Source organism: Prionailurus bengalensis, chromosome A1 (genome assembly GCF_016509475.1).
Source record: "Prionailurus bengalensis isolate Pbe53 chromosome A1, Fcat_Pben_1.1_paternal_pri, whole genome shotgun sequence".
Lineage (NCBI taxonomy): Eukaryota > Metazoa > Chordata > Mammalia > Carnivora > Felidae > Prionailurus > Prionailurus bengalensis.
Genome location: NC_057343.1, coordinates 4,029,299 through 4,056,783, shown reverse-complemented (window position 1 = coordinate 4,056,783; position 27,485 = coordinate 4,029,299). Strand labels below are relative to the sequence as shown.

Sequence of the window (27,485 nt, the reverse complement as noted above, 5' to 3'; positions counted from 1 at the left end):
AAAATGCTTTTATCAGCTTACAGTCTTGTTATGAAATAATTTTTACGCTTACGCAAGATGAGTAGTCGCGCCTAGAAAACCCATAGAGTTTTATATTTTTGCCTAGAAAATTTAATTAGTAAATCAGGCCATTCAATTTCCACAATTAACTGGATAACTGATATTTATCGATTGATAATTGAACTAGATAATTAACTGGAAAATATTATGACAGAATGGGAAGGTTTTTTTTTTTTCCTTGGGAACTGGCTAACAGTCCTCCATCTGGTTCATACATGGAGAGTTGTTGGTGTTTCACTTCCAGAATTATTCTCTCAGTGGACAAAAAAAAATGGTTTTGAAGCATGAGTGATTCTACAATAAACAGCACAAGCTAGAGGTGAGGTAAATTATGAAACCAGTCTTCACAAGAAAACTCTAACTTGCTAGCATTCCATATGGAGGTGGCCTTTGTTGCTTATGCTAGAAGTCTGATTCTTTGTTGGTGGGAAGGATACCTGGAATGATAAAAAACGTACCTCTGTGATGTTGGCCAGTAATCTAGAAGCAGCAATAGCGATAGGAACCACACGAGTAACAATAATGGTCAACAGTATCCCAACAATATCAAAAGCGGCTCATGTAAGTAATGTGATAGGGGCACGGCTAAGGGTCGGGTAGCTCTGGGTTGGAAATATGGTTCGGCCCCCCAGCAGCCAGGACTTTTGGTAGATGACTTAAATTCTCCGTACAATGGTTGTCTAACTTGTAAAATGGTACCGGGTTCAAGAGTTGTACTAAGAAGGAAAATCTCAATGAAAGTGAGCCAAGCACTGGCTCCCAGGAGACACATCCATATTATTGGCGGCTGTTGTGGCGATTGTGTCCAAAATGGTACCGTGGGGAGTAGTCTATTCAATACCTCTGTTGGTATCTTGGAGAGGCATGTGACTGAATCCTCAAGGCACCTTGGGACAGGTACGTGTGCTGGGCAGAGGAGGAGGTGGGTGCCTGGGCCAGCCCAGGCCCTCTCGGGAAGAAGTGTGCGCTCTTGGCCTTGGTCTACCAGACAGCAGGCTTTTAGGAGTCTGGGAATCAGAGAGGAGGAAGAAGGTTATTGTAAGGAGGACAGTGCAGCAAGACATGATGTTGGAGGCAGGGAGATTGCAATCATAAGACAGGGATGGAGAGGAGCCTGGACCCGGGCAGGGGTAGTGAGGAGTTGTGCTAGACTCCATCCAGGGAGCAGCATGGGCCCAGTTAGTAACAGCTAACCCATGACAGGCATACGAAGCACCAGCATCGCTCTGGACGCTCTACAGGCTTTCAGTTGCTTAATGCTCATACTGGCCCTAGAGGTGGGAACCTTCAACATTCCCTGTTTCATTTGTGCCCAGGGCTTAACTGATAGAGGTGTTCAAGCGACAGCACAGATCGATGCCATTGAAAGAAGTTTTATTTCTCACAGTTTCCAAGAGGAGGGGCACGCCACACCACAGAGGCCCACAAAGAGAAGTCCCAGGGTCAACGGGAAGAAGGTGTGAAGGCCCAGAGTCTTTACAGTGGTTTTTATGGGGATGAGAAGGAATGCATAAGGCAGAGTAGGCCAGTTTGAGCAGACGCGGATGGGATACCTTGAATAATTTTGATCGGCTTTGTCTATAGAGGGCGTCTCTAGTCGTCCAGCACCCGGCTCTCGGGTGATGTGGGGCCAGGGAAATACTGGCTTGGTGTGACAGAGTCGGATAAAGGAGGTGTTGGGGAATATGGGCTCTGGGTTGGTTGGTTTGCATAGGAAAGTCGTACTCTGAGGGAAGCAGCTTGCTATCTCTAGGAATTAGCTAACCCAGGAAGGGGTGGTCACGCCCCTGGCCAGCCAGGCCCCCAAGACGTCAAAGTATCCTAAAACATACAAAATAAAAAACAGGATTAATATATCCCTTTTGACAGAGAGGGTAAGTAATTTGCATTAAGACCACACAGCTAAATGATGAAGTTAGGCATTCAGTCGAGGGACAGTCTTTGGGCTTAGCCACTGTGATAACTCTCTCCAGTTAAGGTGGACCTTTTTAAAAGTGGTGAAGTGAAAGGGTTCACTTCACCGATTACGGCAAACAGTTCTTCACAAACCAGTAAAGGTTTTGGGGGGAGGAATTTTGAAGTGTCTTATTTTGTTTTAATTTTTAATCGAAATATAATTGACATGCTCCTATACGTTTCAGGTGTATATCAGAGTGGTTCAATATTTGTATAGACTATGAAAGGATTCCCACAAAAAGTCTAGTTATCATCTCGCCACACAAAGTTATTACAATAGTAACGCTCTTCTCGCGGGGCGTCTGGCTGGCTTAGTCGGTGGAGGACGCGACTCTTGATCACAGGGTTGTAGGTTTGAGCCCCACGCTGGGTATAGAGATTACTTAAAAATAAAATAAAAAAAAAAAAACCCTCTATTCCCTGTGCTGTGCATTACATGCCCGTGACTTATTTATTTTATAACTGGAAGTTCAATCCCCTTTGTAAGCCCCTTCATTTATTTCACCTGTCCCCTATATTATGGCCTTACAGAGAATGGGGGCAGCTCTCCGAGGTTCACATGAAGGTTCGTTACTATTGCAACTTGACTAAATACACTTCATTTCCATGATCCAAGGAGAAATGCCGTCATCACGCACCAGAATGCTTTCCAGAATTCAAGAGGGTACGTTTGACTCCAGATGTCATCCTGATTAATGGGGAGCAGGTGGCTTGACAGCCCAGGCGAGTCCTCATGCCCCATGGATAGTTTAGATTTTGGCTGGCCTGAGGCACAGAGATGGTCATTGATGACCTTCCAAGGTTCACTGGGCGCCTGACATAATTTTTTCTCATTTCCACGGATCCCCATGGACCCGTATCTTCCTCCTGGTTGACACAAAGGGAGGCAGCAAATGAGCTGATCAAAGGGACTTCAGCCTTCCCCGAGTTATGTGAGCCAGCATGGCATTGGGAACACCTCCTCGACTTGCTTAATCCCTCTTCCAAAAGGTGTCAGGACATGGAAATTGACATTTAGATGAAAGTTGCAAATTCACAAACAATAATATTCTCTCCTCTTTGTGAAAAATAAAATGTGCTATTGTTTCCCTGGATCGAAAAATAGAAATATTTTGATTTCCAATCCTTTTTTTTTCATTTGCTTTTATTTAAAAAAAAAAAAGACAAACAAAAACTCGCAAGCAAACCATTGGCTTCATGGGAGTTGTGTGTCAAATCAACACACATTTCTTGGGCAGCTGTCACGGGCTGGGCACTGTATTAAAACACCTTATCTTACTGTCACATTAGCTCATTTAATTCAGATACCAACCTGCTGAGGCAGGCAGGGCAGACTTTGCGTTAAGTGTTGTTTTTGTCAGATCAGCCACATTTCTTGTTCTGCAAATAAAAGGAAAGACACAGATATCGGCCTGCCCGGTTAAGATCTCAATGTTTTTCCCACATAAGCAGAGGTCTAGGCTGTGGTTGGCATTGGTTGGGTTGTTCAGTGACACCATTCGGTGCCTGGCTGTCTCCAGCTTGCTGCTCTGCCTTCCTTGCTGGCTTGGCTCCTGTCACCAGCCTTATTGCCAACTTGCAACCTCTTGTCTAAATTCTACACAGAAAACCCTGGCAGGAATCGCCTGTGTCTGACCCTACCCTCCTGGGCAACAACTCTTTACGGTTAGCTCTGGAAATAAAAATGTTATGTTGTCCATAGTTCCATGGTATCAGTTATACAAGACTGTTTTCCCTGTGAGGGAAAGGTGAAAGAGGAGAAATTATCTTTTCATTTTTTAGTTGAAAAGCCCACCCTAGTGGGGGTGGGGGTGAGAAGAACCAGAGGTTTGTTTCTACGTTCACTTTTCGATTCACGGCTGTATCAGGGTTTTCTTAATACATCATACTCCATTCCTTTTTCTATTAAAAAAAATTTTTTTTTGTTTATTTTTGAGAGGGAGAGAAAGAGAGCATGAGCAGGCAAGGGGTAGAGAGAGAGGGAGACACAGAATCCGAAGCAGGCTCCAGGCCCCGAGTTGTCAGCACAGAGCCCGACGCCGGGCTCGAACCCATGAACCGCGAGATCATGACCTGAGCCAAAGTTGGACACTTAACCGACTGAGCCACCCAGGCACCCCACAGCATCTCCATTCTTCTTCTTTTTTTAAATTAATTTTATTAAAAAAAAATTTACATCCAACTTAGCATATAGTGCAACAATGATTTCAGGAGTAGATTCCTTAGTGCCCCTTACCCATTTAGCCCACCCCCCCTCCACAACCCCTCCCGTAACCCTCAGTTTGTTCTCCATATTTATGAGTCTCTTCTGTTTTGTCCCCCTCCCTGTTTTTTTTTTTTTTTAATTTTTTTTTTCAACGTTTTTTATTTATTTTGGGACAGAGAGAGACAGAGCATGAACGGGGGAGGGGCAGAGAGAGAGGGAGACACAGAATCAGAAACAGGCTCCAGGCTCCGAGCCATCAGCCCAGAGCCTGACGCGGGGCTTGAACTCACGGACCGCGAGATCATGACCTGGCTGAAGTCGGACGCTCAACCGACTGCGCCACCCAGGCGCCCCGACTCCCTGTTTTTATATTATTTTTGTTTCCCTTCCCTTATGTTCATCTGTTTTGTCTCTTAAAGTCCTCATAGGAGTAAAGTCATATGATTTTTGTCTTTCTCTGACTAATTTCACTTAGCATAATACCCTCTAGTTCCATGCACGTACTTTCAAATGGCAAGCTTTCATTCTTTTTGATTGCCGAGTAATACTCCATTGTATATATATGCCACATCTTTATCCATTCATCCCTCGATGGACATTTGGGCTCTTTCCATACTTTGGCTATTGTTGCTAGTGCTGCTATAAACACTGGGGTGCATGTGCCCCTTCAAAACAGCGCACCTGTATCCCTTGGATAAATGCCGAGTAGGGCAATTGCTGGGCCATAGGGTAGTTCTATTTTTAGTTTTTTGAGGAACCTCCATACTGTTTTCCAGAGTGGCTGCACCAGCTTGCGTTCCCACCAACAATGCAAAAGAGATCCTCTTTCTCCGCATCCTCGCCGACATCTGCTGTTGCCTGAGTTGTTAATGTTAGCCATTCTGACAGGTGTGAGGTGGTATCTCATTGTGGTGTTGATTTCTATTTCCCTGATGATGAGTGATGTGGAGCATTTTTTCATGTGTCGGTCGGCCATCTGGATGTCTTCTTTGGAGAAGTGTCTGTTCATGCCTTTTGCCCATTTCTTCACTGGATTATTTGTTTTTTGGGCGTTGAGTTTGGTAAGTTCTTTATAGATTTTGGATACTAAGCCTTTATCTGATATGTCGTGTGCAAATATCTTCTCCCATTCTGTCGGCTGCCTTTTAGTTTTGCAGATTGTTTCCTTCGCTGTGCAGAAGCTTTTTATTTTGCTGAGGTTCCAGTAGTTCATTTTTGGCCAACTCCATTCTTAACTGAGTTTTTGCTCTGTCTTGGATTCTAGGTCTTCCGCTTTGGGGACAACGAGTGATGAGGTTATGGCCAGACCTTTTGGTGGGAGCAGTCACTTCTGGGCCAGAACGTGCAGGAACAACTTGAGGGTGCAGACTTCCAGCACGGCAGCGCATAGAGTAGTAGCTCAGGGGCGTCGTGGTGGTCTTGTCGATGTGTCCACTTGGGGAGGATGCCATCCCCAGTTACTCAGCCAAACGCCAATCTACGTGATGCTCCCAGGGTACTTTGTAGATGTGATAAAGGTCCAAAGTCAGCTGACCTGAAACAAGAGTGTATTATCCTGGGTAACCTGGGTGGGCCGATCAACCAGTGAAAAGGCTTTAAGAGGAAGAAGGAAGTCAGCCTGAGGACAGCGGTGTCAGCCTGTGCCAAGGGCTCCAGCCTGCCCTCCACATTTCAGACCGTCCCAGCCGGCCCCGGCGATTGCATAAGCCATTCGTTTCAACAAATCCCATTATCTCCTATGGGACTGGTTGAACCCTGACTGATACAGACGCTATTACTCCATGTCTTGAAAGCTATACTAGCCCACATTTTCAAACCTGACACTGTGTGTCCTTAGGCAGCGTATTTGTTTCCTGGGGCAGCCGTTACAAATTACCACAGACTTTGTGACATTTATGTGGAGGCCGCGTGAAGGCCAAAATTCCGTATCTGGGCGTCGGCAGAGACGTACCCCTCCGCAGGCTCTGGGGGACACCTTCCTTGCCCTTTCCAGCTGCTGGTGGCCCTAGGTGTGCTGTCCTTGTAGATCATCACTCCCATCTTTGCTTTTGTCTTCCCCTGGCCTTTTCCTTTTCCTCTGTGTCCGTGTCACCTCCTCTTCTGTCTCTTGTAAGGACACTTGTCATTGGATGTAGTGTCCACCTAAATCATCCAGGGTGATCTCATCTCAAGATCCTAAATTATATCTGTAAGACCCCTTTTCCAAATAAGTTTACATTCACAGATTCTGGAGAATACAGTTTTTCGGGGGAAGGGAACTAACGTTCAACTCACTATATGCAGTTTTCAGTTTGGGATAATTTCCTAGTGGGTCTGCAGCTGTAAAAATAACGGACTCTCACGGTGCCTGTGTGGCTCAGTCAGTTAAGTATCCAACTCTCGATTCTGGCTTGGGTCATGATCTCACAGTTCGTGACGGTGCGGAGCCTGCTTGGGATTCTCTCTCTCCCTCTCCCCGGCTCGTGCGTGCGCATGCTCTCTTTCTCTCTCTCTCAAAATCAAAAAATAAACATTAAAAAAAAAAAAGAATGGAATATAATATCAGTGACTTAATCAACCTAATTTTAACTTCATTCTGTTCTTCCCAGTTCCAAACTCTTCTCTGTTCTTCCATGGGTCCCAGCTTACTTCACTAATGACGTAAGGTGATGGTTGATTATGATCTGCAGTCTTCAGGTGTCTCTTGGGGGTCCCCTTGTGTCCTGCTGCTACCCTCACAGGCCTCCACTGATGAGGGTGAGCTGGGGGAGTCCTCCCCTTCCAGTACAGTACTTCCCTCCATAACAGTCCAGTACATCAGTGTATGTTGGACGTTACCGATCTTTTCCTCCTCCGACGAGGTTATAGTGTTGAGTAAGTGAGCATATTCCGGATATATCTGCAGTGCCTTCAGGGTCATCTCCACTTGATGCGCTGAAATGAAATTCAAATACGACTTTAGAGCCTTCAATGTCAAATATGACTTCAAAGTGTAACGTAGAATGTTAGTGTAGGTTTTTTTCTTTTTTAAATAGGATTTCTACAGTGCATCTGATAGGGAAACATCCTTAAAATTTATCAGTCCCTTTGGAGGCTGTTCAAAAGTCTCACTTCTTGTCTCAACTCCCTTACATTCCAGGACCCCCCCCCCCCCACACACACATTCTTCTTTCTTTCCCTTTCTCTTTCTCCATGTGAGGTCACATCCCACAGCCTGGGATTAAAAGTGTTCCCTTTATTTCACTGAGTACTGCCATAATTGATTCACTTATTCACCCGTTTGTTCATTCAGCAAGAAGGTTGGGTGTTTACCATGTGCCAAGCACTATTACCTGGGTCCTGAAGATACCAGACTGTACCTTCTTTATCCATTCATCTGTAAATGGACACTTGGGCTGCTTTCACATGTTGGCTATTGTAAATAATGCTGCAGTAAACACAGGGATGCATATATCTTTTTGAATTAGTGTTTTCATTTTCTTTTTTTTAAAGACATTTTTAAATGTTTATTTTTGAGAGAGAGAGAGACAGACAGAGCACGAGTAGGGGAGGGGCAGAGAGAGGAGACACAGAATCTGAAGCAGGCTCCGGGCTCTGAGCCATTAGCATAGAGCCCGATACGGGGCTCGAACTCACAAACTGTGAGATCATGACCTGAGCCAAAGTCGGACGCTCAACCGACTGAGCCACCCAGGCACCCCAGTGTTTTTGTTTTCTTTAGGTAGATAAATACCCAGTAGTGGAATTACTGAATCATACGATAATTCCATTTTTAATCTTTTGATGAACCTCCATACCATTCTCTACACTAGCTGCTCTAGATTCCCACCAAGAGTGCCCAAGGGTTCCCTTTTCCCCACAACCTCATCGGCACTTGGTATTTCTAGGCTTTTTGATTCTAGCCTTTCTGACAGGTGTAAGGTGATATCTTGTTGTGGTCTCAATTTGCATTTCTCTGATTAGTGTGGTATATATATACAGTGGAATATTGCTCAGAAAAAAAAAGTATGAAATCTTGCTGTTTGCAATGACATGGATGGATCTAGAAGTGAAATAAGTGAAATAAGTCAGAGAAAGACAAATACCATGTGGTTTCACTTATATGTGCAATTAAAAAAAAACAAAGACAAAAGAGACAAAAAATAGACTTAAATACAGAGAACAAACGAGAGGGGAGATGGATGGGAGGATGGGGAAATAGGTAAAGGAGATTAAGAGTACAGTTATCCTGGGGCTCCTGGGTGGCTCAGTCGGTTAAGCGTCTGACTTCAGCTCAGGTCATGCTCTCACACTCTGTGAGTTCGAGCCCTGCGTTGGGCTCTGTGCTGACGGCTCGGAGCCTGGAGCCTGCTTCGGATTCTGTGTCTCCCTCTCTCTCTGCCCCTCCCCTGCTCCTGTTCTGTCTCAGAAATAAATAAAAACATTAAAAAAAAAGAGTACAGTTATCCTGATGAACACTGGGTAAATATGTAGAATTGTTGACTCACTATATTGTACACCTGAGACTAATGTAGCACTATGTCACCTATATTTCAATTAAAAAAATTAAAGGGAGAAAAATATTTGCATTTGAGTTGGTAGTACAATACCAATGATACGAATGTCATATTACTTGGTTTTGAGTATGTGCCACACGCGTATGCAGATGCTATCCCTGGGGAAGCAGGCGAAGTGTACACAGGAACTCTCTCTAGCATTTTCTGCAGCTTCTTGTGATTCACAAATGAGTTCAAAATATAAAGTTATTTTTCTTTTCTTTTTTGAAGTGTATGTATGTATGTATGTATTTATTTATTTATTTAAAGTGTGTGTGTGCGTGTGTATGTATGTGTGTGTGTGTGAGTGTGTCAGCAGGGGAGGGGTGGAGAGAGAGGACGAGAGAGAATCCCAAGCAGGCTCTGCTCTGTCAGTGCAGAACCTGATGTGGGGCTCGATCCCACGAACCGTGAGATCATGACCTGAGCTGAAATCAAGAGTGAGCCCCCCACCCCTCCAGGGTTATTTTTCTTTTTTTTTTTAAATTTCTTTAAGATTTATTTATTTATTTATTTATTTAGAGAGTGTGTGTGTGTGTCAGCAGGGGAGGGGCAGAGAGAGAGGGAGAGAGAGAGAATTTCAAGCACACTCTATGCTGTCAGCCTGGAGCCCGATAGGGGGCTTGAAGTCACAAACCGTGCGATTGTGACCTGAGCCGATATCAAGAGTCAGATGCTTAACCGACTGAGCCACCCAGGTGCCCCTAAAGTTATTTTTTAAAAGATGGGAAGATATAAAATGGATGAGATGCTCTTATAGAGCTGCCATTCGGATGGTTATGCAGAACATGCAAGTAAACATACATAGACAAGGTGTAGCGGGAAGTGTATGGAGGCATTTCATTGCGGGTTCTGAGTAGACCATGTTGCTGGGACTTCAATATATTTGTATTTGTCAAGAGCAGGTGCCAGGCAAGACCAGCTGAGTCTGACCAACGGGCAGAAAAGAAAATTATTGGAAGGTATTGGTAGCTCGTTGCACTGCTGGGAAGACTTGGAGAACGGGCGGGAACCAAGGACAGCTGGGGTAAGCCACTGCACTCAATGTGGGCTGTATTTGGTGGTTCGTGTCTAACGCACAGAATGATCATGATGGTTAGGACACCAAAGGCATTGTGGCTTCTTCCTTATTCTCTTTCTTGGATTGCTTGTTCTGGGAGAAGCCAGCCGCATGCACGGAGGGACCCCGAAACTGCCTTATGGAGAGGTCCACGTGGGCAGGAATGGGGTCCCCAGCCCACAGCATGTGAAAAGAGCCCGCGTGGAGGGCTTAGAAGATGGCAGCTTCGGTACCCATCTTGACTAGAACCTCACGAGAGACCCTGAACCACAGCCACCCAGACCACGCCTAGATTCCTGACTTCCAGAAACCGTGAGATAATAAAGGTTTGTCATTCTGAGTCTCTAAGTTTGGAGATAATTTGTTACACAGCAATAGGTAACTGACGCATGCTCCCTTCTTTCCATATTTACAGTCTGTGAAAAGAAACGTTTTCTCCTTGTATGATGCTCCTATTGGTCATCTGACCAAAGCGACACCTTTTGTAAAGGGAGACAAACCAAACCCTCATATGCTCTCTCAGACCCAGGTCCTGTATGTCTGACCGATCTGCTTTCTTTTGTAAGTTCTCTGAGACTCAGGTTATGATCTGTAACTTGTGGATCTGATTGCAAGTTCCATTACCACCAACATCCCATATGTTAATACTAGACATGGGTGGGTGATGGTCCCCGTTTCTGCAAACGCTCCCGAGGCTAGAACTCGTATTTGAGAGTTTCCTTCTTTGCTGCTCATTCTGGATCCCCTTTGTCTTCAGCAAGCATCTTGACAGCTGGGGTTCTTTCCTCCTTTGAGTCATTCACACCTTCGTTTTTTGAGGGATCTGAGCCTGTGTGTGTAGGATGTGGATCTTTCATTAACCGTTACGGTTTTGCAATACGGCAGTAGGAGATGTCTGCAGGTATTACTAGGTTCTTCCATTAGCTTCCCTGCTTTCCCCCCTCCCCCGCACAGCAGGGACACCATTTCCCTGAAAAATGGAAAAGAGATCTAATTTATCAATTTCTTACAGCAGACAGCCTACTGTCTACTTCTTTTTTTCTTAAAATTTTTTTTTAATGTTTATTTATTTTTGAGAGAGAGAGAGAGAGAGACAGAGCGTGAGGGAGGAGCTGAGAGGGAGAGAGGGAGACACAGAATCTGAAGCAGGGTCCAGGGTCTGAGCGGTCAGCACAGAGCCCGATGTGGGGCTCGAACCCATGAGCCTTGAGATCATGACCTGAGCCGAAGTCGGATGCTTACCCGACTGAACCACCAACAGTGAACAAGTGAAAAGCAACAAGGCAGAAACAAAACACCCAGTTCCAACTCTAGGAAAGCTGTCGGTGCCCCTTCCACTATTTACATCTTGCAGCCCCCAGAGCCTGTCCCCTACTGTTATTCTGTGTCATCAGTGACCATCTACTCACAAGTGAGTTTCCAAGATCATTTGTCATCTTTGATTTTCTACCTTGTCCAAACCACCACTATATAACATAATTACAAACTAGTCATTAGAAGCTACTCATAAACAAGGACACGGAAAAAATTTTTACAAATTATGGGAACTGTTTTGCAAAACCCAATGCAACACTTTTGGAAACGTTCATGACCGGAAGGATCAGCTCAGTGTAAAACCAACAACAAAAGAAATCCTTTCGTGTGTTTCAGGTAAATCTGGACAATAGAGGTTGCAGTGGATGCCTAACATTGTCCATGTCAGTGCTTGATGGTGTCAGGGGCAGGGGTGGGAGGAATAAAAGAAAAATGTTCTGGATTGGGAATCACAAGGTACAGGTTCTGACTGGGGCTCTCTGGAGACCTATTATTCAACACTTATTAACTGTGTTACCCTTGAAGTCACTTGACCTCTCTGTGCCTCGTTTTCATGTCCATAAAGTTAGAAGGTGTTCGATCCTACGATCCTACAATAATGAGCCTGGAGAAGCCTAAAGTAAGATATTTAAAGATTTCTCAAGCACACGCAGTGGAAAGGTATCCTGTTTCTCCGCCAGCAGGTTTCTCAAAGAAAGGTGGAACGTCTGATTTACGTGACTTCAGACCCAACTCCGGATGAAGCGGGAAGCGTTTACTACGTGGCCGTGGAATCTGGAAGTGGCTTCCAGGAATAGCCAGCCAGGTTGGCCAGGGAGGGCCACCCACATACCAGAAGAGAGGACAGTGGGAGAGAGAGGCCCTGAAAGGAGCCGGTCAGCCGTGATGGCCGTGCAGCCTGCGGTGGCTCGGTCGGGTCAGCCGGACGGGTGTCAGCAGCGGGGAGGCAAGAGATCTTGACCGCCTAAGAGAGCCTGAATGCCTCGCTTCTACGGGGTGCTCACTGCAGGGCAAAAGAATGGGGGGGGGATTCCGTACACAATCATTAGCGGAGAGCTTGAGGCTGTGCACCGAGAGGCGACACAACGTCCGCCAGTGGACAGAGATGGCGGCTGCTTTGGGTGGACGTGGTCTGCACCGAGGAAGGTCTGAGCTCTGGCTCCGCGTGCTCTTACAACCTGGGCAGGCTCGCGACTGGAAGGGATGGAACAGAAGCTGTGCGCCCACCGTCAGCCGCTGGGATGCGGCTGCACGCTTTTGGTCGTGTGGTGCTCACCTTGTGAAGTGTCTCGTGGCGGAAACGAAATCGCCCGCAAAATCCGAAGGCTCCCATGATGCAGCTGTTGGCAGTCCCTGTCTTTTCAGGCTCTTCTTCGAGTGCGGAGAGGCCGACATCCGGGGAGGAAGCCGGCCTGCAGGATGCTCCAGCCGGGCTGGCCTGAAACGCTGACCCTGCTCACCCTGTACGGGAGACCTTGTCCGATGAACCCCCCGGGTCCTGGCCTTGCCGCCTGGCAAAAATACGTGTCCCCACGGCCTCGTGCGCCACTCGGTCTGGTTTCACCACCCTCCCGACACACCGTGTGTCTGTGTTGCCTTCCTGGCTCTGCTCGGGCTTGGGGAATGTTCTGGGTAAGTGGCCTGACAGGCTCCCGGAGCCACCCACGTCCTGCCCACCCGGGTCACCCGGTCACGGGTCACGGGTCACGGGTCGCCCGGCCGGGGACGCACCGCCAGGCTCTCTACTGGTGGGCGTTGTACAACCTCAGACACCAAAGGGCAAACGCTGGGTGGTGACCACAGACGTCTGGACACAGATGGTACAAGGCAGGCTCAGAGGAGGTAAGGACCAGGACCGAGATGTTTTCTGGAGGCATCGAGTTTGTATCTTATAAACCAGCTTAGTTGATGTGATACTTTGCGCCTAATCATTCTCCGCCATTTTTTTTTTTTTGGTTGTTGTCTCACTGGCCCTGAGTGCCGCCCTTCAGGTAACATCAGATAGGAACCTGGGCCAGGTAGGCTCCCGATGACCAGCCAAGACGGCTCCGGACCATTCTGGCAGTCATATGCGGAATGGCACGCATAGGCAGTCTCTTCACGTGACCTCGGGCCCCACTGGAGTGACCTGAGTGGGGACGGCAGGAGATCTGTCAGAGGAGGCACACGGTCCTGCAGAGGCTGTGGGCCTCATCACTCATTATCCTGTTTCTATAGATTTTTTACGTAGAATTTCTGTTTATGTAGAATTTCTAACCTAGCTGCTTTATTTAAAACATTTTCTATCCCCCAAATCATATGATGGAAATATTACGGAAGGTTTTTCCCCGTGACCTTACCTCCTTTAACAACTGTTTGGGTTATTTGGCGTTAATTCCCAGATTTTTTTTGCCCGTGCAGATGTGTTCTATCTAACTATAATCGTGGCGCGTTTGCTTCACGTATTGTTTCCTGTGTGACACATTGTAAACATTTTCTACGTTTCTGTCAAGGTCAGCTTCATGAAGGACCATGGGATCCCGTGCTCAGAAGGGCCCTGTACTTGCTTTAATGACCAGTTGTCAACATGTTGAAATTCTTAATAATTTTGAACAAGGTGACTAATTTTTTTTTAATGTTTTATTTATTTTTGAGAGAGAGAGAGAGAGAGAGAGAGAGAGAGACAGAGCATGAGCGGGGGAGGGGCAGAGGGAGAGGGAGACACAGAATCCGAAGCAGGCTCCAGGCTCCAGGCTGTCAGCACAGAGCCCGACGCGGGGCTCCAACTCACCAACCGCGAGATCATGACCTGAGCCGAAGCTCGACGCTTAACCCACTGAGCCACCCAGGCGCCCCGACTAATGTTTTTTATTTGGTGGTGGGACCTGCAAATTACACAGCTGGCCCTAGGTTCTGTTTATTTTACTTTTATGACTGTTACTTCATAATTCACTCTATGTTCATTTAAGCTGTATTGCATACAGACAATGTTGCAAAACTATCTTTATGCCTGTAGAGTCTTGTTTTGTTAAATTAATCGGGATAATTTCCAGCTGTGGGCTTGATGGACCATGGCATGTACATTTGTATGTCTCATATTACTGTACTCTGATATGATATCAACGTTTCTCCCTTATTAAAAAGTACTACACATCCTCCTTCTTTTAGACCAGTAAGACGATTACTCAGCGTTAGGGCTCCTGAAGAGAGCCCTACCCTTGTCTTCCTTCTCACCCAACCCTGGGGATGCCAGCGTGTTGCTCCTTACTGAGAATGGGGGTGGTAATTAACCAAGATCTGGGAATGAATCACTCTAGACACCAGCTTCTGCATCTAGAGGGGGGATGATACCTACCCCGCAGGACTGTTTTGCGAAGACCAAGCATGAGAGGAACCAACGTGGTGCCTGGAGCTCTGTAGATTGCGAAATAAATGTTAGTTTCCATTTCTCCTTAAAGGCTGTGTCTAGCCCTTCCTGGCTCAGGTACCCAGGAAACCAAAGGTCAGGACTTTCAAGGCCCCTCATCCCATTTTTGTTTTTTGTCTTTTCTGAACTGTTCCAAATAGATACACATCACAAAGATCAGTCCTTTTATTTAGTATTTTTTGTAGTTTGTACCTTGCTACACTTTGGCCTTTTTGGGGGGAACCTCTATATCTGTTTAAATGAAAAGCTTCCATACTCATAACTTAGAATGGTTTTTATTTTTGTGATGTTTTATTTATTTTTGAGAGAAGGTGTGAGCAGGCGAGGGGCAGAGAGAGAGGGAGACACAGAATCCGAAGCAGGCTCCAGGCTCCGAGCTGTCAGCACAGAGCCCGACGCGGGGCTCCAACTCGTGCTGTGAGATCATGGCCTGACGTGGGGTCGGAGGCTTAACCGATTGAGCCACCCAGGCGCCCCAGAACGTACAGGTGTTTAAGTAAAAGTATATGGTTATATATCTATATAAAAGCTACTCAGAGCAAGGCCGATGACTGTGGAAAATGGAAAGTGAAAAGGAAAGTGTCAGAACGAGAAAGCATTAACATGCTAAATAAAGAGGCAAATGGGGTCAGTATTATCATAACAGAGCATTATAATTCCCTCTCAACCTCCCAAGAACAAAGGTAAAAAGGCAAACGCATGTGCATATAGAATTGCAGCGCTCACAAGAGACAGTGCTCCCTCCAGCGGACAGTCTTCCTCATATTTCAAATAGATTTGTCACATGGTCAAAGATACTTGCTTATCACCGTGTCTGGTTCACAGGAGGGACTCAACGAACATGTGGAACGAGTGAATGTCGGATGTTAACGCTGCTGACATCGAACACCGTGGAAAACAGCAAAGCTCTGGTGACTTCCTGTGGGTATTGAGGAGAGAGCCGAACCAGGTGCTGTGCGAAAAGCTTTATATCCACGGACTTGTTTATTGCACACAAACACCCACTGGGGTGTTGTTAACATTCCTGTTTCACGTGTGAGGAAGCTGAGGCATGAAGACATCAGGTTGTGTTTCCAGGGCCCACGGTGGGAAGTGGGAAGCCGGGGCTTGGATACAGTTGGCACGTTCGCTCGCCCATTCTGCCACGTTGCCCCACATTGCGGTGCGGGGCCCGTCCATCGTGGGCAGGTCAGCACTTTCGTAAAGTCCTTCGGGACTTCCTCAGGCCCTGTAAATCCCAAGCAACACCTGGAATGTGCATCTGAACATAAATGTGTTAACTCCAACCGCCTGCTGGTGGGAATGTCGACTGGTGAAGTCTTCCTGGAGGGTAGTTTGGCCACTCCTGGGTAAGATGCTTTAAACGTGTTCGTCGTCTTTGGTCCAGGGTTAACGTCAAAGAACGTCCCATAAAGAAACGATCCCAGGGGTGCCTGGGTGGCGCAGTCGGTTAAGCGTCCGACTTCAGCCAGGTCACGATCTCTCGGTCCGTGAGTTCGAGCCCCGCGTCGGGCTCTGGGCTGATGGCTCAGAGCCTGGAGCCTGTTTCCGATTCTGTGTCTCCCTCTCTCTCTGCCCCTCCCCCGTTCATGCTCTGTCTCTCTCTGTCCCAAAAATAAATAAACGTTGAAAAAAAAAATTTTAAAAAGAAACGATCCCAAATGCATACAAAGATTATAGCTGCAGTGGGACATATCTGAAATATTCAACAGTAAGGAAACTGATTTAAAACAAGCAGTTTAATACAACCGAGATAGAATAATGTGCCTCCACTAAAAATTGTCTTTTAAAAAGACACTTGAGGGGCGCCGGGGTGGCTCAGTTGAGCGTCCGACTTCGGCTCAGGTCATGATCTCGCGGTCTGTGAGTTCGAGCCCCGCGTCGGGCTCTGTGCTGACGGCTCGGAGCCTGGAGCCCGCTTAGGCTTCAGTGTCTCTCTCTCTCTCTGCCCCTCCCCCCGCTTATGCTCTGTCTCTCTCCCTCTCTGTCAAAAATAAATAAACATTAAAAAAATTTAAAATAAAAGACAAATACATAGAAAGATGTTCATGGTATTTCGTTACATGGGAGAAAATACAGTCTTAAACAGTAGGTATATCGTGGTTCTAATTTTGCAAAGGGTACGCCTTGGGTGGAATTTTAAACCAACACAAGCACTTTAAACGGATAGAGTCATCAGGCAGTATAGTATTGAAACTCAAATCCTATGATCCAGCCATTCCACTCCATATTACCTGCCTGAGTCACATGGACATAAACAGGCCGGTTTCATTTTCTTCTTTTTTTAATGTTTATTTATTTGAGAGAAAGAGCACAAGGGAGTGTGAGCGGGGGAGAGGTGGAGAGAGAGGATCCCAAGCAGGCTCCCAGCTGTCACTCCAGAGCCCGACTTGGGGCTCGATCTTGGATCGTGAGATCATGACCTGAGCCGAAACCAAGAGTGGGACGCTTAACCGACTGAGCCACCCAGGCGCCCCTACGGTTTTATTTTTTGATGATGCAAGTTGGAAGTCACCTTAGTATCTATCAAAATGGAAGAGTTAAATACAATATGATGTGTCCTAACCATGGAATACCACGCAATAGCTAGAAAGAATGGGATGCTGGGGCCCCTGGGTGGCTCGGTCGGGTGAGCGTCTGACTTTTGATCTCAGCTCAGGTCATGAACTCAAGGCTGTGAGTTTAAGCCCCACGTTGGGCTCCACAATGGGAGTGAAGCCTACTTAAAGGGAAAGAAAGAATGGGGCACTGGCATGGAAATATAAGAATATTTACTGGCAGATTGTTAGGTGAGAAAAGCAAGTTGCAGAAAGGAAAGTAGAATTTATGTCCTTTGGAAGATTCACTGCAACATGCTGTCAGTATGTCTGCATGAGCATATGCATTATTGAGACGATTTACTCTGAAAGGAGACGTATGACGATGGTTACTTATTCTGAGATGAGAAACAGAGGATGGGCTTTATTTTTTTATTTTTTCAATTTTTTTTTCAACGTTTATTTATTTTTGGGACAGAGAGAGACAGAGCATGAACGGGGGAGGGCCAGAGAGAGAGGGAGACACAGAATCGGAAACAGGCTCCAGGCTCTGAGCCATCAGCCCAGAGCCTGACGCGGGGCTCGAACTCACGGACCGCGAGATCGTGACCTGGCTGAAGTCGGACGCTTAACCGACTGTGCCACCCAGGCGCCCTGAGGATGGGCTTTATAATAGAAAGTTCGTTCTAGCCGTGGGGTTCCGATCATGTCCAAGAAAAACCCAATTATATGTGACTTGTGCAATTAAAAATAAACTAACATTTTAAGTATTAAATGTACTAAATTAAGTATTAAATTTGTTTAAGAGTCTCTTATGGTGATGGGCGTTGAGGAGGGCACCTGTTGGGATGAGCACTGGGTGTTGTATGGAAACCAATTTGACCATAAATTATATTTAATATAAAAAAATAAATGTTTCTGTATTTTTGAGAGAGAGAGAGAGAGAGAGATGGAGAGACAGAGAGAGAGAGAGAGAGAGAGAGAGAGAGAATCCCAAGTGTGGAGTTCAGTGCACGGCTCAATCCCCCGACTGGAGATCATGACCTGAGCCGAAATCAAGAATTGGAAGCTTAACCGACTGAGCCGCACAGGCGCCCCTGACGTAGATAACTTGATTGAGTTCCTTCTCCGTCTAAAATAGCACCTGTACAACACCTTCTCACGGTGCTTAATTTCCTTTTTATTTATTTATTCATTTACCACTTGACATATGCATGTTTATTTTATTTGGTCTCTCCCCACTGCAGTACAAGCTCCCCAGGGGAGGGCCCTTGCCTATTTGGTTTTCCGCCATTTGTTGACTGTAGCAGCAGATGGAAAAGGGCCTTGCACCTGGAAGCCACGCGGTGCCTTAATAACTCGGTGGTGGTGCACACACATGCCCGGGAAATAACATGGAATGAGTTACACCCACTAAAGTACCAAGAGTGTTTTTTTCTGAGTGGTAGGATGGTTGATTTTTGCATATTTAAATGAAGTTTCCTTTTTTTTAATTAAAATTGTTTTTTAATGTTTATTTATTTTTAAGAGAAAGAGAGGGAGAGAGAGAGATATCGTGAGCAGGGGGAGGGGCAGAGAGAGAGGGAGACCCAGAATCCAAAGCAGGCTCCAGGCTCCGAGCTGTCAACATGGAGCCCGATGCGGGGCTTAAACCCACGAACCCTGAGATCGTGACCTGAGCCGAAGTCGGGCGCTCCACCGCCTGAGCCACCCAGGGGCCCCTGAAGTTTTCTTTTTTAAATGTGGGAGCAGGGGGGGCTCATCTGAGACCACTTCTGCTTGCTGAGACTCTGTTCTGTGGTCTCAGCGAGGTGTGGGTTGTTGACAATAGTATCCTTTCCCAGTGAGTTGATGATCCTGTAAATTGGTGTGCAGTTTCTTTCTTTTTTTTTTTTTTAGGTGACCAGGATGACTTTAATCATCGACCTTAAAAATTGATTGTGATTATGCCTCCACCGCATCCTGTGGCAGAACGGGGCACGCTGTAATTAAGAAGCACGGAGTCTGCAAGGTTTCATTGCAATGTTGTAAGGGGTGAAGAAGGGACAAAGGAACACCACCGTGGCTGTGTACAGAAAGCTACTTGTAAGGAAGCTGTGCACTGTGGTCTTGGTCTACCTGTCTGTGTGGCCACGCCTCAAGACGCCTGTGTTTTCCTGGAACATCACAGGACTAGAAAACTGCAGGGAATGTTGTCAGGGCTAAGCTCTAGGGACTGACTTCTTGGAAACTAGTTCAGGGAGCCAGTCGCGAGTCTGTAACTGTAGGCAGGGAAGTAGACACCCCTTTCTTCCCTCCTTCCGTGTTCTACAAGTGGGGCTGGGAAATTAAACTGACACAAGACAGGCGAACAAGAGAAAAGCACACAAAGGTTAACAGTGTGTGCGATGTGCAGTAACACTGGAGGAACCCAACGCTGAGCAGTGACTCAAAGGGGTGGTTAGAACTTGGGGCTCCATCTAGGGTCTTCGCAAAGAACGGTAAGTTTGTAGAGATGAGACAAGACAAAGGAGAAGGGACTCAGGCTTTTAGGGGTGGCAAATTGTGGGAAAGCTAATGGCTGGTAAGGGGGGTTCTAGCAAGGTATGTATGTTCCTCTGGGCTCCTCCCTGGTGATTAACACGGGGACAAAGAGTTTTTTCTGTGTCTGCTGCTTCTCAGTTGTTTTCAGTGCAAAATAATCCTTGTGACAAAGTGGAGTATTTTAGGATGGCATATTCTGGTCCCCTAAATTTGATAGTGAGACATGAGAATAAAATTGGCCCAAGGAAGAAGCGGGCTCTGCCCCCAAGTTCTCTGCTCAGCTAACATTGACCACACGTCTACTACATGCCTACCCTGGACTAGAAGCTGTGGGGATTTTTAAGAAATCTACAAAATGGCGGGTGCCTTTACCATGGCCGCGTGGTTGTACTTGGGAGCCACGATGCTTACGAGGTCATATTTCTGTCATCTGATGCCCTCCATATTTTCATAACTTAGAGTCTGTGTGTCCTTCTTAGAACATGTCATGGGATCACATTGCTGCTGGGATTAGAAATGTACCTTGGGGGGCGCCTGGGTGGCGCAGTCGGTTAAGCGTCCGACTTCAGCCAGGTCACGATCTCGCGGTCTGTGAGTTCGAGCCCCGCGTCGGGCTCTGGGCTGACGGCTCGGAGCCTGGAGCCTGTTTCTGATTCTGTGTCTCCCTCTCTCTCTGCCCCTCCCCCGTTCCTGCTCTGTCTCTCTCTGTCCCCAAAATAAATAAACGTTGAAAAAAAAAATTAAAAAAAAAAAAAGAAATGTACCTTGGAATTTTCTAAAAGTCTTGAGCTGAGGTTACATAGATATCTTTTAAGGGCAAGTGTCTGGCTCTCAGTTCCAAAATTATACTTCTCGATTTGGGAGAGTGACTTAAAGCAGAAAAAATAAGATAAAAAACTAACTAATAGCTTCTTTAATTTGGATCCCTATTACCTGCCAAGAACTGTGTATCCCCATATTGGAGAGTTAATATTGCCATTTCACAGAAGGAGAAACAGAAGGTCAAAAAGCATACGTGCTTTTTGTGTGGACATGTACTGGTTTATAGGGATCGAATCCATGGTTGGCCCACTGAGCTGCTAAACGCAGTTACTGAGATTGAGAGAGTACTGGCATCATACAGACACGAGTTGACAGAATCTGTGACAAAGATACTAAGGCTAAGATTCTAGAATTAGGAGTAGATGTCGGGGTTGAGCTAACATCTCTCAGGTGGAACAATGGCTGTTTCTGAGCTGATAAACATCTGACACCCATACGGCTTTATGGAAGAGGGCCACAAAGGCCCCGTGGACTCCAGACCACATGATGTGGCTAGAAAGGAAGAGTGGGCCATGGCGAGAGCCGTGGCTGGGAGTCGTCCAGGAGAAGAGGCCAGAGACTTGGTGCCAGCTCTTTAAAAGCCCTAGAAAAGTGGCAAAGACTTCTCCCTCCGGCTAAGTCTTCGTGGTTCTGGGCAAGGGAGGTACTAGACGATGTTTTCATATGTCGCTTGCCAGAGTGAGCTTAAGGCGAGGAAAGATGTGCTGACCTCTAAACCACGTGTGTCAACAGTCAATCTTTGACCAGAACATGCGGGATTTGCGATTCACGGATTATCTAGAAACCTTTGGCTCCTTACCATGTTTAGGACAAAGCCTCAATCTTTTGACCACAGTGTTCAAGACCATAAATCGTACCACAACTTTAAGTGGCTCGTATGGTTTACTGAGTGTGCCAGTGTGTCTGGACTGGGGCGAGGTCAAGGGCTGTGCTTCACGTGAAACCACCTTCAGAGTGGATGTGGAACCCCCCCCGCCCCCACGGGCACATCCTCGAGACAGCGAAAGGCATGTCAGGTGCAGTGCACGTGGGGGTCCTGAAGTTCCAACCTCTGCGTCACTTGGTCATTTCTGCACAACCAGTGTGTCACTGGGCACTTTCATTCAGTGTTGAGTAGGTGGGCAAACGGCATAACCTTTCTGAGAGAAGCACATATCAACCTAAAAGACCATCAGTAGGGTATCGGTTGAATACACTATGGTACAACTGTAAGAAGTGTTATCATGCAGGCGTTAGAAAGTATGTCCTCAAAGAGTGAAAGAGGAAAATGTTTTCAATACAATGTTAAGCGGGAAAGCCAGATATATGTATATACATGCATAAAATATGTATATAATGTGTATATATCAAATACCAAAAGATAAAAAGTGGTTGCTTCAGATGGTAGGATTATGGGCTCCATGTCTCCTATTTGCTAAGAGAATCACACGCGGTCTTTCTAATTAGCGTAAAACAGTAACAGTCGTTATCGCTTTGTTTCTGTTACATCCCAGCAGCGTGGCAACTGAACCAAACAAAATGATCTCTTTAGGGACCCATTTTCCTTGGAAGGTGGAGGAACCGGGAATTATAAGTACTGGTAATTTATAACTTTGGCGCCCACGGGGCTCCAGGAGCTCAACGATGGGAGTATGTAGATGACCACATTACGTGAACAAGAAAGTTGAAGATTCGTCTCACAGCCCCCTGTACCTAACTATGTGGCAGTGCTCCACAGATGTGCCCTGAGTTAATTTGATGGCATCCAAGATGGCGCTGCTAGAACTGAGGCACCCTTGGAGGGGAGAAGCTCACCCCCACGGGGGTAATACCCCTGAGGACCAGACTGTTGGCGGCCCACAAAGCGCTGTGGTGAGGGTCAGACAAAAGGCCGTCAGGACGCTATTTCTCCCTTGTTGGTACACAGTGATTTTATTGGAATAGGACATTGCCCTGCTATTTCCTGGGCATGCTCTATACCTGAATCTGTGAGTCTAGGACACAAAGGAAATTAGATTTGGTGTCTTCAGCGGCGGCCCTGCGGAGGCCCCTGCTGCAGACAGTGACGCTGCTTCTGGAGTGGATGCTGTTTTGGGCCTCAGTTGGTCTTCGCAGGAGAGGTAAGAGTTTAGCCTTTTCAGGTCTGGAGTTTGCTGAGTGGAGTCAGGTATTTTGCTCAGACGTCAAGCGACCCAGACTTTCAAAGCTCAAGGGGTTCTAGGTAAGCCTCTATTCTAGATTTCTACTGATGTAGGCGGTCGTACGAGGAGGCTATAATGAGGAATATGGTGCACCCAAGGGTCGCGGGGGAGAGCTATTTACAAAAACAGGCTCTCTCGGTATTTCAACCCCCGTTTTAGGAAGCAAGAAGATAGAGCTCTTTTTAAATTTATTCTTACCATATTTTTATTACTAAACTGACATTACCAGTGAAAACTTAGACCATTTTATAGCTGGGCAACATTTCCTAATTTACAAAACATTTTGGGTAAATGCTCTTTTTTAATTTTTTTTTTAACCCTTGGAACTTCACAGCCAAATCCAAATAAAATAAGAAAAGCGCTTTGTAAGCCATAACCTGCAAGGCCAACGTAGCGTGTTATTGTCTTTTATATGCGAGTATGTGGCTGCTGTTTTGTATCTGATGTTAGCAAATGATAGCATTTCCAGACTATCGCCTGGCCGCAACTCCTCAATTTCCATGAGCTAAATGAGACCCACGAATGACTTGTCTAAGGCCACTCGGCCCGCGTTTAACAGAGCGGGCTTTTGTCAGCCGTGCCTATGTCCGAAAATTAATCTGGGCAATTTGGTGAGAATAGAAACTGTCCTTGTTATTTTGCACGACCAGCGTGAGCACCCGCGCTGCGTTCTGCAGCATCATTAAAGCCTAAGGTTGATGATGGTCCTATCTCTTTAAAAAGAAAAAAAAAGTCTGCTGGGTGGGGGCGGGGGGCCCCGCTGACTGCGGCATCCAGTCCCCTGGACCCAGTGCGGCTGCGGTGGCAGTCACGCTGGAGCCTGCTGATGTGACAAAAGGAAAACAAAGGCGCTGAGATGGCCACCGGTAAGTGGCTGAGGATCCGGTTAGATAAGGAACGGGAAGGGAAAGGGAAGAAGCTTGTGGAAATCGGCGAGCCCACGGTGTGATTGGTTCTTGGGTCCTCCGAGAGCTGGGCTGGAACCAGGTCGGTCAGTCACTGCAGTTGTTTTCGGACAGCACTGACCACTCTCCTAAGACACTGCCTTCCGTGGAAGGCAGAGAATCTTCTTTCGTGGGTCGTGCACCTGTGAGTAATGGGCTCTTTTTAAATGGGGCTGGCAGCCTGCGGGTTTGGGGGTGGGGGGAGACGCCAGCCGGCCGCGTTACTAGAGAGATCCACGGTGGTCCCCGTGCTCAGACCACCCGGCTTTGTCATTTTAATTTCCACCCTGGGCTTGCAGTGTTTGGTCACAATGGGTCCTTTGCTGTAAAACGGGGTGTGGGGGTCAAGAGCCCTGTTGAATACCAAGTGGGATTCTCAGAGCGGCTTCTGGTGGAATTTACACTGGCTGTCCTCATTTTAAACAGCACGCCCTTGCGTGATTCCACATATTATCCTTACCTTACATAACGGGATTTGAAAATCCTGCTTTTACTGAGCAGCATTTTACCAAGTCATTCCATTTTCTTCCAGCGAGTGATCGTCACATTCTTAGAAAGAGTATCCCAGTTTTAACAAGGAGGAAACCTCTCCGTCTGGTTCTTTCTCTTGAAACAAGGTTAATAACCCCAGGACGGACCGCCGGATTGGTTTCTAACACGCCACTGGTCCGGGCTTTCGTTTCATCCTGCTCTGTGTGAGTGGAAGGCAAAAGCAGGTTCGTTCCACGCGTTTCCCCAGCACGAACCGCCCTCGAGTTCCATGCAAGGGCAGCTCTTTATTTCTCCTCCAAAGCAGAGAAAAGTAATCGACGCGTAATCCCATTGTATTTGTCACGTGGGAAGTAAATCTCCTATATTGGTTTTTTTTTCATGCTGCCCATTGATAACCAGGTACGCACCAGGTCAGTATGTGACCATGGTGCCCCGGTGGTTTTGCTTGTGACTAACCCGCCTCCCTTCCCGAATCCTGCCGCAAAGTCTTACTTATCCTTTCTGTACCTTCTCTGGCTGTTTGGCTGGCCGATTTCCCCCCTTCTTGTCTCTGGCGTTCGAGGCTCCTTCAGCCTCCCTTTCAAACACGCCAAGCCACATGTTCCACGTTCCTGTCTTTCCCTCGTGCCTTGCTTGGTTTCTGAGATTCTTTCCATGATGAAGACGGTGTTTTCTATGCTTCCCATGATAAGAGGAAAAGCCCAGTCACGCTCTTTGAAAGACCAAGGTTCCCTTCCATCGGAGGCATCTGGTGTATTGCTGTTTATGCTGGATTGGTTCTCAGGAGCTTCAGGTATTTATCTCAGCCACGCTTCGTTGTAGCTCTGATCGCCGAAAACTCACTTAACTTCTGTGGGTCTCAGTACCTTCCTATATTAGAGATGTGGGCCGTTGTTTTTCACACAACTGTCCCCGGGTTCGAATGAGGTCATGCACATGAGGGCATCAGCACCGAACGTGCACCGTATTGTTGTTTAGCGGGAGTTCTGACTTTTCCCATTCGGTCTACCCACCTTCCTATTCCCCGATCTGTGGGGAAGCAGGCTACTGTGGTTTCTCATAGCATTTCCTTAAAGGAAGGGACTCTGAAATGATCTTTTGATCAAGTGCATCTTAATCAGCTCTAAGTAGATATAAAGAAACATACCCGGTACTTGCTTAGGATCTCTTGCCTGTAAGCGTAATGGTGATGTTTCCACGCTGCCACAAGAGTGTTCATTGGAGGAGGGAAGGCCATGTGTCTTTGTACAGCTCCTGTTAAAGCCTTGACGATGGCAGAGGTGATGATGATATTGACTGTCCAAGTGAGGACCGCTAGATGGGACTGATGCGAGCAGTGCCAAATTGGAAACCGGAACAGATCCCGTTGCTCTTCTGACCTTGGACAACCTGAGCAGCAGTTTGCTTTTTGTAGTGCCAGCCTGTCGCTGGTTTAGTTTCTGTTCGTATGTGCTTCTCTCCTTCCTCCTTGCCACCTTTTCTTTCCTTAAACTCTACGCGTCGCACATCGCGTCTGACGTTAGAGCCTAGGACGCAGCCACTGTGGTGGTGAACTGGGAAGTACTGGGCGGGAATCGAGGGGTGCGGTGCTAGCTCCGAGGCCTTGGTTTCTCTTTGCGCTAACCGGAAAGTCCTTTGACTTCACCTCTGCGATCAGAGGTACGACGTAGATACCCTTTGAGTTTCCTTCAAGTCCTGGGTGCACAATTAATACACCCTGTCTTTGGGGTACTCTTGGTGTATAACGGTTACTTGATCAAGTCACGTGCTTTCACCTCCATTGTCCGTTGTCCTCGACACAATAGCCTCGAGGAAGAGCCGGCCTGTTTTGCCGATGATAAAACGTAAGACCAAGGGAGAAGAGAGCCCCAACGATTTCTCATTTGTAAAGAGGGGAGGTCGACCAGGTGGTATCCAAGTTGACTTTTCTCGCTAGACGTCAGTGAGTCCTTAGCCTGCAAACGCTGAGCTCTGGCCCCTGTACCCCCGTGTCCCCTCTCACAGCACTCAGAGCTTACAGTGGCCTGAAATCCAACGCGCACCGGTTCTCGCTTTTGTAAGGGGGCGTCGATGGTCTGGTTACCGTGACGTCGTGTCCAAAGATTTGATTTAAATGTTCTGCTCCGGGTTAGAAAATTAGAAAATGAGGGTGATTTAATCCCCACTTTCCTTTTCATGTGTCCTGAAACTACAACACATTAAAAGAAGTCAAAGACCCAAATAATGTTGTGGGTGATCACTTACACTTCATAGATCTCCTTGTTTCATCTAAGTACCAAGTGCCAGAGAGCCGCATGTATTTGCATTTTTCAGGTATCTAGAATTTGTGCACGACTTTACTTCTAGCAGTGAAGGCTTAGCTCTTTCTCCTCGTTTTTAGTGCAGTGATCAATTTAATCATTAAGAAATGACTAGGGTCATTATTAATTCTTAGGGGCATTAATAAATGACTAATAGGGTCACCAGATCCGTTACAGGAAATATGGCCTAAGGTAAACATACACTAAAAAATTGCTTGTTGTTTATTTGAAATTCAAACTTAACTAGGCACATTTCTATTTGCTAAGTCTAGGAACCCTAGATAAGCAGAACCTTCACTGATAAATTAGAGAGTCATTTACTTTGAGCATAAAGATATTAATGTTAGGTTTTTAAAGCTTAAAACATACATTAAATCCAACCTTTATCAGTTTCTCATAATATGCAAGCGTCTCACTAGTTTTGTTTATTAATGCTTTTGTTTATTAAATGTGTAATAAGTGACCATTCTAAGAAAATCCTGATCCTGAAAACCGTATTATGTCCAACTCACCTCATATTCCCCAGAGGCCTTGCTACTGAATGGAAAAAAAAAATACCCAAGATTTTAAATATATTTATTTGGAGTCAAACTTGGTTTTGCAAACTGACTCTACATCATACTAGACCTGATACTTCACCTCTTGGAACCTCAGTTTCCTTCTTCTTTTTTTTTTTTTTAATGTTTATTTATTTTTTGAGAGAGAGAGAGAGAGAGAGAGAGAGAGAGACAGAGTGTGAACAGAGGAGGGGCAGAGAGAGAGGGAGACACAGAGTCCGAAGCAGGCTCCAGGCTCTGAGCTGTCAGCACAGAGCCCCACGCGGGGCTCGAACCCACAGACCGTGAGATCATGACCTGAGCTACTCGGGTGTGCCTCAGTTTCCTCCTCCTTAAATGGCACTGATAATAGGCTAACAATCACCACCTCAGAGGTCAGATGACAGGTGAGTAAAGCCTCTGGTGTGGATTTCCATGGCATGCTCCCTTTGTTTTTTTTAAGGGAGTGAATAAATATTCTTTTTCCCTGCAAAAAACCCGGATGATAATATTAGTCAGATAATATGAAATGAGATGTATTTTAATCATATAGTCTATTTTTCATGCATTATTTTTTAAAAGCTTTATGGAGATCTAATTCCTATGCCATATAATTCATCTATACGGTCTCTTAT

At 46.4% G+C, this 27,485-nt stretch overlaps 1 protein-coding gene across 2 annotated transcripts in view; it reads left to right on the top strand.

Annotated features, from left to right (window-relative positions):
• Positions 1-23,340: 23,340 nt before the first annotated feature.
• Positions 23,341-27,485, top strand: part of SACS (sacsin molecular chaperone) — an 86,149-nt gene continuing 82,004 nt past the window's right edge. For both annotated transcript variants that reach the window (XM_043575135.1, XM_043575116.1), the window contains exon 1: positions 23,341-23,444. The gene's annotated coding sequence lies outside the window, so the exon portion shown is untranslated. The remainder of the gene's footprint in view (positions 23,445-27,485) is intronic.